At 50.4% G+C, this 9,816-nt stretch overlaps 1 protein-coding gene across 5 annotated transcripts in view; it reads left to right on the top strand.

Annotated features, from left to right (window-relative positions):
- Nucleotides 1-9,816, top strand: part of ZFHX3 (zinc finger homeobox 3) — a 678,088-nt gene that overhangs the window by 585,143 nt on the left and 83,129 nt on the right. The window lies entirely within an intron of this gene.

Raw genomic sequence — 9,816 nt, 5'->3', positions numbered from 1 at the left:
ACAGTGAAGGGGGTGGAAGGAAGAGGCACGAAGGACTTGGGTGGGTGAGGAGGCTAAGACAGGTTCACATCAAATACCTGCGTGGCGCAGGGCTGTGGATGACAGCTCGCGCTGTGGCAAAGCCTCTGGGTCACGCTCCAGGCAGGCTGGTCCTGTGCCCTTGTCTGGGCTGGGTTCCTGCTGGGTCTCCTTGCAGCCCTGTCCCCGTCTGGCTGTCCTGCAGCCTGTGCTGCAGAGGAAACCCTAATTCAGCAGGTCCCGACTCTTTGGATCAGCCGTCCTTTCATTTTTGAAACTGGCTCAAAGAGTTGTGGTCGTCACGTATGTGCCAGAGGGAGGAGGATCCTTAGGCAGGGTAAGCAGAGGAGTGAAGGAGAGCTGGAAGCTCTCTTGGGACGCCTAATGCCTTCGTCCCCTCGGGTATGACGGGTATGAGGGTGTCCGGGTCTGAGAACTGCAGGTTTACTTTGTGACACCCACACTGTTCCTGGGGCGGGTTTGTAGCTCTGGGGGTGTTGCATACAGGTATGTCACCTCAGGACCATGCTTGTACTTCTGTGGGTGGTTGCGGAGTGCACCTGCTGGTGGTACCTGCTGGTGAACCCTAGACGGATGCCCTAGGAGGAGGCATGGAGGAGGACAGTGCTCCTGAATGGTTTTGGCTCTTGACCACCAGCTGCGTTGCTAGCGATGGAGCAGATGCTGATGCGTGTGCTCCGCTAGAAGTCCCTTGGAGAAGACCGGCTGTCCCAGAGCTGGGTCTTGAGCATGCTTTGACCGTAGGTGGGAGAGATTAGAGACTTTGGAGTCCTGTAGATGGTGTTTTCATGCCATAGGGTCTGTGTTACAGTTTCTGTCCACCTGTGGTTGTTTCCCATAGTCCCACAAAGTAGGAAACTTGCTTTTATTGTTTTCTCACCTCCTTGGTTTTGACTTACCTGGGTTTTCTGGTGTATGCGCTGCATTGCCCAGACCTGTTAAAATGTCTAACTCTGGGCTGGGCAAGTGGATTAGCCAAACGTGAAACCTGCATACTGGCCTCTTGATAGCATACACTAACCCCAAGCAAGTATCCTTGCAAAGAAGTTAATCCCACGCAGTCACAGAAATGAGAATCTTAGTGCTCCTGGAGTAAATGGAGTTATACATGCAATTTCATAAATAGGATTTAGAAATCTGTCATCTCTTCACAATTCTGTGCCGTGAGTGGACACTGCTCCCAAAAAAGATTTTGCTGCTTCCATTTTATTTCTGAATTGCAGTCAGGTCAGTAAGTACTCTTAATGCTGATTAGTGCTGCCTTCGTAGTATTTATCATTTACCCTCTGTATGTCTCTACAGACTTTACATTGTGGATTGCAGATCCAGAATTGCTAAACCCAATAAACACCGTGCCTGGCTTTTGCCAGGAGTTTCTGTACCTGTACACGGCAAATACAAGCGGATGCAGACACACTTGAACAAAGGGAGCACCAAAGAGCAGAGGCATTTATCATCTCAGGTTTTATTCTGTTTGCTTCAGTGTAGTTCTACAAGCTCCATATTCTCCATTTTTGTAGCTCATCTTGGAGGGAATAGCTGCAACTATTCATTGCAATTCAGAGCAATTCTGGTCTCCTGCAGATCCCTCTGCAGGAGCGTACTACAACTGAATTAGGTTTCAGGATACACACAGGAAATTTTACACAGAAGTTGCCATCAGTGTTACAATTGCACCCAAAGAAAGCACCACGTGAACTCGGGAAGGTAGACCTTCACGTTCAGTGGGAACCTAAACAGGTCCAGGCACTGGACCCCCTCCCCACAGTCTGTGCCCAGTGCTGTGTGAGCCATGGGCTAAGTAGCAAAATGATTTTCTGGGGGGAGACAGCGGGCAAGTTCTCCTTTGTTTTTTTAAAAACCAGGAGGGACCATTACGGTCTGACCATAAGAGAAGCTGTGGTATCTTACGTTGTACTTTGAACTATGTCTCAAACTTCTGCTTTCAGTTATAAATGTCATATTAGAAAGCCCTAGGTAAGGGATAACTTGCTGTATCCTGTTGTTTGAAGAGCTAACTACTGCCCTGGTTGAAAATGCACCATTTCATGTCTGCGTTTATATAGCTTCAGGTTGTAAGCAGTGGATTTTGCTTTGGCTTTTCCTAAAGATAAAAGAAACCTTTACTCTGGGAAGTTTCATGTGCAGGTGCTTGCCAAACATCATCATATTAGTTGCTTAATTTCCCATGGATGAGGTAAAAAGATTGAACTGAAATGTCATTTCCAGGCATATCGGCTCTACCCTGTACCGAGGCCATAAAACTAGGAATGATGCATAAAACTGTGTTGTTCATCAAACTGGAGACCCAGGTTTTCAGCGTGTTAGGGTCCACCGCGCCCCTGGGCTGTGCTAGTCTGGAAGCCATGCCTGTGTGTTTCCCAGTTGTCTCAGTAACGCTTTAATCAGGATGCACACCTCAGAGTTAAACACAACATGTGCCCATACCATTTTAATGTCAAATAAGCCGTTGCACCTTATCTTTACACTGGCTGGGAGTTTTCTTGGTGTCTTTTCACGTTACCATGAAACTGATAAAGAAAAAGAATGGGTGAAGGAAAAACTGTCATGGGGATTTCTAATAATTTGAAGGAAACTTTGGGCTGTTTTATATTTATCATCAAGACTGGAGCATATTGGCTAGTTAAAGGGTTTTATCTGGAAAGTCAGTTTATTTTCAGAGCTGCACAAAGCTGTTTTGTCCTTTGGACAAATCCCCAGCCGGTGCGCAGGGTCTGCAGTCGGGGGGGTGGGAGGATGGGGCAGAAGAGCGAGTGGGATGCCCTGACCCTGAGCCCACGTCCCCCGTTCCTGCTCTCCTCGCATGCCTCGACGTCTTTCCTTGGGCATGAGTTGCATCGGAATGAAGACTGGCAGCTAGGGAAGGGGCAGCGGGTATCTCAGGCTGTCTCTTTTGTTCCAGGGTCACTTCTCCGTTTGCGTGGCACCAAGTTGGTCGTACCAACAGTGCTGCCAGATCTGTCAGCATCCCCCGGCTGCTCCCCAGCTCTGGACAGCCATGCCAGCTCTTATTTTCGTGGCAGTGAAATGCAAGTTGTTTAGTTTCTGCCCTTCTGATAAGGAAGACGTCTTGTGTGGGTGTCAGCTCATGACGATGGAGTAAAAAGCAGAAGATCTACTGCTGGTGCTTTACTGACCTTTTCCACTGAGAGGCTTGGAGAAATCTGCGACAAGGATGGGAGGCTTTCAGGGTGTCTTAGGGCGGGTTTGCACTTACCGTACCAGTGTCTGTTGGGATTATGGAGAAACATTGCCTCTATTCCTGGCAGTCCTGCAAGCTAAAAGCCTGTTCTGGATGAATTTTGAGCGGCAAACCCAATCCATTCATAGACCGCAAACTGCTTGGAGGACACGTGTGTGATACAAGAGCCAAACACTTCTGCTGTAAATTGTTACGGGTCATTGACGTGTCCTTTCTGGTGGAAGCCAGGCCCGAGGACGTGTGCTAGGAACCATTGCCTGTTCAAGGACTGAGGAGGTCTTCCTCTGCAGTTTGGAAGAGGCTGTAGTTGAAGGCTTCTCACCAAGAACTTGGTGGCTTTGCTCACAGAGTAGTTGCTCAGGGGTGTGGGGCATGGAGCAATTGCCTGAATTTATATACGCGGTTCTTCAGAAACATTAGTGTCCATTCGGTTCGTGGAAGCCCTCACAACCATCTTAAATGTAGAAAACGTCAGGCGTCAGGTTGCCTTAATTCAGCCCTTTGTGTGCAGGCTTTATTATAGTTCTTAATTATAAATATTTCCATACATGTTTTTCCAGTAGGATTCTTGCCCCATTCTGTGAATGAGTAATTATTCTGTTTCTTTTTATCTTCTTCTTTCATTACATAGCCCCAGGCTTTGTCTAATACAATCCAAAGCTTCCACTGAATGAAGAATTATTTATTTTCTCATGGGCATTTCTTTGGTGCTCTGTGTTCTGTTTGTGTGTTTCACAGACACTTAATGAACCTGCCTTCACAGCACTCGTCTGGAATCAGATGGTGCTCCTGTCCTTGTGTTGTGGGTGTACTGCAGCACAGCGACTGCATCAAAGGTTGTAGTCTTGGCTGCCCAGCTTGGTGCCCAGCCCTGCAGTCTACACCTCTGGAGAGGGCTGCTCTACAGGGAGGCCTTCGCTGGCTTAGTCTCGCTCTACCGGTTTTCATTCCACCTTCAAGACTCGGCTCTCTTGGAATATCATGTATTTCCTCTTTCCGCTTCCGTTCTCTGTCGTACTAATTCACTGCCCCTTCCTTTGGTTCTCCCTCCTCCCGTTTCACGCGCTCTTGAAAATCCTTGTGTCACCTGTGCCTTCCTTCTGCCACAGCTACGCCACCGCTGCAGCCGCCGTCCCGCTTTCCTTTTGTTGCAGCAGCTCTCAATGTGCTGCAGAGTGCAGGCGGTGCCTTGTCTTTGTCCAGGACTCGTCTGCGTCCCAGGCTGACCCTGTAAGCTCAGCTCCCTACGGCAATGAAGAGAAGGCTGATACTGTGTGGGATGCTAGAGAAGGGAGCAGAGCAGAGGCAGGTGATGATGCTGATGACCTCCCTGCTGAGGAGGTACCACCGCGCACCACAGCAGGTGGAGCTTTGGAAGGGCTGGCGGCTTCGTGTCTAGGGGTATGCGTTTCTGTGTTGTAGGGGTGCTGTGGCGAGGCAGGAGGACAGAGTTCGGACTTCTGTTGGCCAAGGTTGCGCAGAATCCTCTAGTTGATTGGAACAAATGGAAATCATTTCTCACAAGTGTGTTTCTCTGTGAGGACTGTGGACGAAGGATGAGCTTGGTCTGTTGTTCCTAAACGCATCCTTGTTGGCTTCTGTGAGGGGATGTTTTGTCATCCATCTCTTCGATATTTATATTCTTCGATTTATGGAGAGGATTAAAAAATTGTCTTGTGTATTGTTGTTGTTATTGTATGGTTATCTGTTGGGACTCGATGTGGTACATTGCTGTAGGAAGTTATAAAGAAGCTATATGAAAACAAGGAAATCTTCAGTCTATCATAGCGCTTGTGACTTCTCTAGAGATAGATGAAACAATAAATACTGGGCGAGGGAAGTTAATCTGTGCCTGTAGTATTTTATTAAATAACGTGAACTCAGTGTGGTTGTCTGTGGCTGGTTCAATTTCCCACGTGGTTTCACGGAGCGTTATTACAATGGTCCCTTGCTGCGCGCGTGTCTGCGGGAGCGCGGCGTGCCGCCCGTGGGCGAAGGGACCCTCCTGTCCCGCCTGCCCCGCAGCGCCTCTGCAAGGACCTCGCTTCCTCAGTGTTCCTCGAGCTCGCTGCACGGCTCGTAGCTGCAGCCGCGGGAGCGCCCGGAGCCAAGGCAGACGTGAGGGACTGGTGAGGGACGGCTGGGTGGGCCTCCAGCCTCTTGGCGGTCCCTCTGCATGCCGAGAGCCGGCCGCCCTCAGCAAAGGGGAGCCCCTTCTCATCAGGGCCGCGTCCCTCTTTGCAGGGGCTTCCTCGTGCCACTGCCCAGCACGTGGGCGCCTCTCACCTTCAGGCCGTGGTGAGGAGCACGGTGGGTGCAAAACAGTCCTCAACCTTTTCCTTCAGAAAGTGATGGGGTTTTTTTTCCAAAAGGCTTAACATGGGGAAAAATTTACCATTTAATTTAAATTCTTATAGCAGGCTCCACATGTACAGAGAGGGTTTTGCATAGTTGTTTTAAGTCTGAGCTGGCATTAACAACACCAGACCAAGTGTGTGTTACGTGCTGTGCCTTCGAACACACAGAGCCTCCTCGGAGATCCCTCGCAGCGTAACATATGGATCATTCCTATCGCTGCTGGAGGAAATAATACATCACCCGTACGGGTAGTCCCGGTCTTGTTCTGTGTTACGGAAAGCCTTTGTCAATCACTCAACAGCCATATAATTACAATATGGACAACAGATTTCTATCCTGCAGACTTTTCAGGTTCCTCCAGCCCTTTTTACTATATAATTTGCCTTTATCCAGTGCTTTTCCGCATTCACAGGCTGCTCTAGTTCACCTGCGTGTTCACAGCTTAACAACTCACGCTGAATTTACTATTTTCAAGTTTATGTAGAAAATATGTTGAAAAATGACTAGGTAGTGGGATCGTTGAGCCTGCTTTTGGTTACTGTCTTGCCTTCGTGTTCAGCTGTTCTTCTCCCCTTTCTTTTCCCAATGCTGGGAAAGATAAGGCTCCCTGAATTCCTCGGCTCTCGGCTGTCCCCAGTACTGAGGAAGGAGCGGACTGGAAGGCCTGACCTCCTCCTCAGTGACGTTGCTGAGACGTGGCAGAAATTTTCTTGCTGTTCTTATAACTTCATCCTGTTGCTGTCTGTACAGTACTTTGTTTTTAAAAGCAGTGCCTGCAAAGTACAGCTTTTCTGTTGTATTTCGCCAGGGATGACAGCATCCATGGAAAATATGAAGTGACAAAACTGTACATTTTTGTGAGGAGCAAAATGTCATCAATTCTTGTCTGGTTAACCACACCATCGCCAAACCACCGTGCTGCTCTGCAGAAACTGCTATGTGAAGCTCGGCTCGTGGTTCGCATTCCTCCCGTCCCTCATTTGTAACAGGAGAGTACACTTCACGCGAGGTTTCCTGGGCTCACGCTCGTCAGAGGCGCGCAGTGAGTAGCGGGAGGTGTCCGTGCAGGCTCGCAGAGCTGTCGTGGGTCCTGCGGCAGGAGCCGTGGCCGGAGCAGGAGCACGCAGGGTTGAGGGCAGCACTTTTCACAACTGCTGATAGGAAATGTGCTCTCAGCTGTGCTTTGTTTTTATTGCTATAATTAGCAAGACCAATACAGACACTCCCCTGCTCGTCCCCACGTATAGCAGTGCTTACACCTGTGCCTCCCTGGGAGAGCTGTGAAGACTCCAGGGATCTGGAAAATTCTCGAAAGTTGCAGTTGCCCAAGAGTAGATCTGTTGTGACTGCAGCTCTCGTAATGCAGTGGAGGGAGAAACAGAAGTTTCACAGCTGTAGGAGCAGCCCCGGCACAGCGAGACCTTTCCCTTTTCTCCCTTTCTTGGCTGCTTAGCTGTCTCCGCTCAGCGAGCGTGTTAGTGTCCAGCCGTACGACGGGATCCCCGTGTGCTACTAGAACTAAATAATACCGGTGGAGAATGGCATCTCCGACTGCTGCCTTACCTCCCTTCGTATCTCCTCCCTCCCTCGGGGAGGTTTCCAGCTGGCGTGCCGTGGTGCTGCCTCTGGCTGTTGGTGCCGCTCCTGGCATGGAAGGGGATGGCCGGCACGGGCTTTACCACGGACTTTGTTCTTCCTCAAGTGTATCGGAGGAATCGTAGTGATGCTCTTACGCTTTCAGTGGTCCCACGCAGATTTCCATCTTCAGGGATCTCTTCTAACGCATGATTAATTAGTACTTTGAGGTCTGTTGCATAATTAAAAAGAGGGTGGGGGTGTGAATAAACCTTTCTTGGCTGTTGTTTTCTGTTAATCTCTGTCATTTTTTGCCCACTGACCCTGGGGGACCGTGAATATGTGGGGATGCTGCTCATCACAGTCTGCATAAACAATGTCCTCGTTAAGAGCTGATCGGCTTAGCAAGGCCCCATGAAGAAGTTAGCTGCCAGAGCCGAGCAGAAGCTGGGACTGTTGCCTCCCTGTGGGCTTTAGCCCCTCCTCATTAAGCAGGTCCGGGCTATTGATTGGGAGCTTGTGTTTGGAAGAGTCTTACTTACTCCATGCATTATCTTGACAGATTGATCAGACCTGATTGAGAACCTCTTAAAGGAACGAACAGCTGTAATGGGAAAGTTGGACTCTGTCATCCGTTAGGATGATTCTGGGAGCGAGAAGAACGAGGCTGACATCTTGGAGCAATTGTATTTACAATTAACATGGCTGAAAACGATTGCCTCTATTGATCCCCCCTTCCTGCAATTACAGCCCCATTGTTTACATTCCAGCACTTCGGTTATAAAAAGGAAATTCAATAATTATTGCATTATTTAAAGTTAAAGTGCCACAGAGTTTGCTGGCTACGCTTGCTGGTTGATTTAACGTTCAGTAAAATCCATGCTGAGCTCTCCATCTTTAGGCTGAGCAATATTTGGCTTTTAATGAGACTTCAAGGGCTGGTGGAGCAACCCCGGTTTGCTGGGTGGCTGTTGGGGTCGTTTATGGGGGAACCCAAAAGCGTTTCAGCACGGCAAGCGCCAGCCTCGTGGCCAGGAGGGAGAGCACTTGTGGCCCGTAGCCCCTGCTGGGGTGGCACCCCGTGGGGGTCGGCTCCTTTCCTGTGCTGCGAGGGCCGGCAGCTGCTGCTTGGCGCTGCTGAGAATTTTTGTGCCTCGTGCGTTATTGCTGACCTTTTCCCAGGTGCGGCAGATCTCTGCTCAGCCGCCCTGTGCGTTGCTGCTGGGCTCCTTTTTGAGGGAAGCCCTCGGTCTTGCTTCCTTCGCGCTTTGCGGCGTCGCGGCTGGGGGCTCGTGGCGCGATGGTCGGGGGCTCTGTGCAGCTGCGCTCGGATCTGCTCGGCGGCCCCGCGCCTACCTGCGTAGGGCTTGCAGTGCCTGCGTCAGCCCCGTCACGGTACTGGGGGTGTCCGCTTAACGCCAGGCAGGGTTGGAGGGCACGGAAAATACAGACTCAGAAGGGGGCGTGTAGGGCCTGGCTGTTAACTGGGGCCGTTGGTGCTGTTCTGGAAGCCTTTCTGTGGGACTCAGGGACCTGCATCAAGTGTCTCAGCCTCTTTGGCAGGAGAGAGCACAACATTTCCAGCCTTTGGGAAAGGAAAATGAAGATCAGAAATGAAAAAGTAAATAAAAATTCAGATTTGTTGTGCAAAGTCTCCTTGTCCTTGTCGCGTGGTGGTGTTTTGAAGGGCTTGGGGCGGCACTGAGGAAGCTTTAGCTGGAGGTGGGGGAGTGATGCTCATCATTAGCCTGTTCGAGTTACCACAGGCTAAACTGCAAAGTCTCGTGGGCATGTGAGCCTGAACTCCACAGTCCGCAAGCTGCACGAAGGAGCCGTTACGCAAGGAGCCGGAGAGGCTGGAAGGAGGGAACGGTTTTGTAACGCTACTTCTTCAGAAGCTGTAAACAATCGCAGGACGTTGGTGGAATACGAAAGAGTGTAAGTTCATCTTTTGAACCTGCTGTATGGAGAATCAATTTTTTCCCCCTTTCAGAACATCTGGGCTGGGGGCGGTGGCTGTGAGCGCAGCAGCCCTTTCCAACACGTAGCCAGCATGTGTTCTCGCTGCGTGCCGCGTCCGCCCCGCGTCGCCATCAGCTCCAGGAAATTCCAGCCGGGGCTGCAGGTGTGAAAGGAGAGCAAGATGGATGGGCCGGCGCTGACTTTTATGGAGTACTTGGAACAGAGCGGGATCAGACAGCTGCATCCACATGACTTTCATTAAAAATTCAGATTCTTCTCTTCCAGGATTGTGTGATTTATCTCATGCAGCAGATCAGAGGCACATGGGGGCCAAGAGACACTTAGGAGGCTTCTGAGGTCTGCCGCAGGGTCTGGTCCCTTTCCCTGGCGACCTCCAGCCTCCCCCCAGCTCTGGTGGAAGGGTCGCATCTCGTTTAGCTCCCCGGGAGCGCGTTGTCATAGGCACGGTTCTTGCTGGCATGTGAAGTGTTTCCTTCCAAGCCTGTTACTTATTATCCGTGTCTGACTTCACCCTGAGGAAGAGTCAACCCCTGGGCATCCTTCTGTGCTGAGGATGTGCTCATAGTGCTGGCGTGGCTCCAGCACCTCCTCCCAAACACGGGAGTGTGTGCTGGTGTTGGCTTTCACCGTAACCTTGC

The sequence above is a fragment of the Phalacrocorax aristotelis genome, chromosome 8, assembly GCF_949628215.1.
Source record: "Phalacrocorax aristotelis chromosome 8, bGulAri2.1, whole genome shotgun sequence".
NCBI lineage: Eukaryota > Metazoa > Chordata > Aves > Suliformes > Phalacrocoracidae > Phalacrocorax > Phalacrocorax aristotelis.
This window is presented reverse-complemented; position numbering and strand designations above follow the sequence as displayed.